Here is a 3648-nt window from a genome sequence, read left to right on the forward strand (position 1 = left end):
TAATTTTTTAAAACTTAGGCGGGGGGAAAATTTCAGTTTTTAAAGTTTAGGGGGGCAAAAGAAGATAAAATTTTCAAGCGTTAGGGTTTGGTTAAATCTAACCGGTCATGGGTGGGTATTTGGTGTTTCCATAGTTAAAGGGGGGACTTTTGAGAATACATCAAACCTTGGGTGGGAAATAGTCGTTTGGCCACTGGAAAACAATAAACTGAGAAACGGCAAAGTTGAACTCGACAATAGTTGAGTCGAGCCAGAAATAGCTCATAAGTGGTTTGGCTCATTTGCAAATTGCAACCCTATTAATTTTCACTCAAGTAGACAGGAATATTTCAACTTGTTAATTACATACAGAAGGAAAAAAGTTCCATGGAGACTAAAACCCTCATTCCAGAACTAGGATTCCAGGCCTAGTTCTTGAATTTGAGCTAGACTTATAGAGAATATATGGGCCTGGCTTTCATGAATTTGATGCTATCCTATGATTCCTACCCAAAATTTGAACCATCTGCATCCACCCATTGCTAGCATTGTCTTACTTACATTTGGTATCAAATTCTCAATTTTATAATTTTATTTTGATTACTTGCTGAAAAATTATTAGGTAAAAAGCAATGCTACATATATATATTTTATATATATAAAATAATTGGTATTATTTTATTTTTTATTTAAAGTAATTTAATTATATAATAATAATATGTCACCAATATTTATTTTATGAACATAAAATACGTATACTAGTTTTATTGATAGGTAAGTTGCAAAGTGGAGTACGTAATTTCGTGATATTTGGTTTGTTTCATTTGGCATTATGATTCCTAATAAAGGAAAGTCTCATTCGATATAAGATGTCTACTCATATTCCTGACAAGCTCTTTTGTATTTTCTTGAAATCAGAAACAAATTATGCCACCAAAGCTCATAGTTCTGATTCCCCATGTACAGTGACAGGTGAGTGTGATAAGCCTTCAAAGGATACCTTAATATATATATATATATATATATATATATATATATATATATATATATATATATATATATATTTATCCAAAAAAAAAGTTTAAGGTTAAATTTTTTTAATAATATTTTAAAATCAAATGATTTATTTAATGTAATTGATTTTGTTTCAAATAAATGATCTAATTCAGATGGGTCTTTGTTAAAAGAAAATAACAAGGAATTTCTCTTCCTGAAATTTGTGCCTTCAGTTAAAAGGCAGAAGACTTCAAGGTAATTTACATAAGAAAGAATGCTTAGAGGGTGTTCATTATCTTTTCTTTTTTCCATCTTAAAGAAGAATAAAGATAAAAGCATGAAACTCAATTCCCACAATCATGTGATCAAAATATAAAAAGTTACATGCTTGTTCAACATTGTTGAGATTAAACTCTTTTGTTTAATTCTACCTTTACCCAAATGTAATCATGAGAGCCCTTTGAGGCTTAATTGACTAGCCTTTTTCAAGGTTTTAAGAACTTGCAAATACCAAATTGAAGATCTTGACTTGACCTTTTTCCTTCTCATAGGTGTTCATCATTCTCAGGCTTATCATTTTTCTCAAAAGTTGTAGCCCAAAACGTGACTAATCATTAAAGTATGCTCCTTTAAATTAGTGATATTTTTAATTAATCAATAGAGAATTTGTTTAGATTTTGTTTAATCAAAAGTCGATGCTTCCTGCACGTGGAGACCTGTTGTCAGCAAACAATGACCGAGAGACGCACCCCGTGCGCAGGCTGGCACGGGCACTTTGACGCTTTGTGCGGGGGATGCATAGCGGTACTTCATAGAAATTGACGACAAAATCCAAAAGCAAACTTTGGAAGTGGCAACAAGAGGAAGGTGAGCACAGTAAAGATCGAGTTGTGACAAGATATGGAGGAAAGAGGCAAATAGCAATAGATTGCTTTCTGAACGTGAAAGAAATGTGGGAAATAAAATATATTTATAACCCAGGAATATAAGAATGGTATAGATTAACGGTGGCAACAAGAGGAAAGTTGCAAGGTGAAGCTCGAGTTCCGTAGAAGTCGTTGGAGTTGCAGAAGAAATTAACGAAGGAAGAGAAGGAAGTGAGGTGGCAACACCGAGAGAAAGAGTAATCGCCAGTTGTCAGGAACAAAATTTTATAAGTTTTGTGAACTTTTATTAAATAATAAAAAATATTGACGAATTTATAAATTATTTTAAAAATTATGCATATATATATATATATATATATATATATATATATATATATATATATTTGATGAGTTGTTATCTAACTTTACTCACGGCAGAAAATATTTATAGAGCTGATAAAATTTGACATGAATTATTAATATTATACGATATGATATTAAAAAATAGATTAGGGTTACAATTTTTTACACGAAAAATAATTCAGACCAAGTTATGGTTAACCCTCAAAAAATCAAATCGAGTATAGGTTGGCACAAAGTCTATTTGAATTGACACAAAAATTTTATACAAAATATTGCATATCAGAAATTTTTAATATCTTTTATTTTTTTATTTTATAGGGCAAGTTTCAGTCCACAAAATCTATATTCACTAATTTAAATTAATAAATAATTCAATATTGTATTACCAAACATTAAATTTACATTATCCAAAAACATTCATTATAATTTAATAACTCTTTTTGATAGATTCCTAAAAATTATTTTAAGTTTATTTGATTTTTTGTTATGTGTTATAAGTACTATTAATTTAAACTTATTATGTTTAGTTTTGTCATATTCATATATTTGTTATTAGTTTTAATATTTATAATAATTACATTTATCATACAGATTAAAAATTAAATTTCTTAAATATTTAATAAGTAATTATTATATTTATTCGTTATCAATTATTTTATTTTGAAGTTAAGACTGTAAACTTATTTGAGTTATTCAATATGATATTATGTTTTCTTATCTTTACATATAATCATATAAAGACAATAAAAAAATTAATATTAATTTGAAATAGATTAATTTTATTTAAAAAAATGTCGTTGTATATCAAAATATCTTTTTATATATTATTTTGTAACAAATTGTGTTATTTTTTAACATTTGATAAAATGTGTTCTTTTATAATAAATCATATCATCACATGTTATATTTTGAAATACCTTTATTTATTATATTTATTTATTATATAGTTTAGATTGATTTACATTGGATCAGATCAATATGAGAATATTTTGATTCGATTTAGGATTGAAAAATTTTAATACGATTCTATTTTAAGTCAGAGTAGGGTTTAAAGTCATTGATATAAAACTCAAACTGATATGATAAAAATATAATTCAATAATATGAATTGTTAGATTAAAAAAAATTAATTTTTTAAACTTAAAAAAAAAATTCACTTCATCAAAGTTCTGGTGGGAAATAAGTTTTAAATTTAAATTTTTTGTATTGAATAATTTTATTCAAATTAATTTTTTTAAATTAAATCAATCACATTAAATTAGTAAAACCTCGTATTTAATTTTTTTATATTTTCCTTTTAATGGCCGGCGGGCTTTTAGATTTCCCTAGACCAATACTGTTCAACTTAACAGAGCATCTACTGCTAAAATTATTTTTAAAAAAATAAAATTTTATAAATTTTTAATGACGTCAAAACTAATAGCAAATTGCCAAAACAAGTAAA

The sequence above is a fragment of the Mangifera indica genome, chromosome 11, assembly GCF_011075055.1.
Source record: "Mangifera indica cultivar Alphonso chromosome 11, CATAS_Mindica_2.1, whole genome shotgun sequence".
Classification (NCBI taxonomy): Eukaryota; Viridiplantae; Streptophyta; class Magnoliopsida; order Sapindales; family Anacardiaceae; genus Mangifera; species Mangifera indica.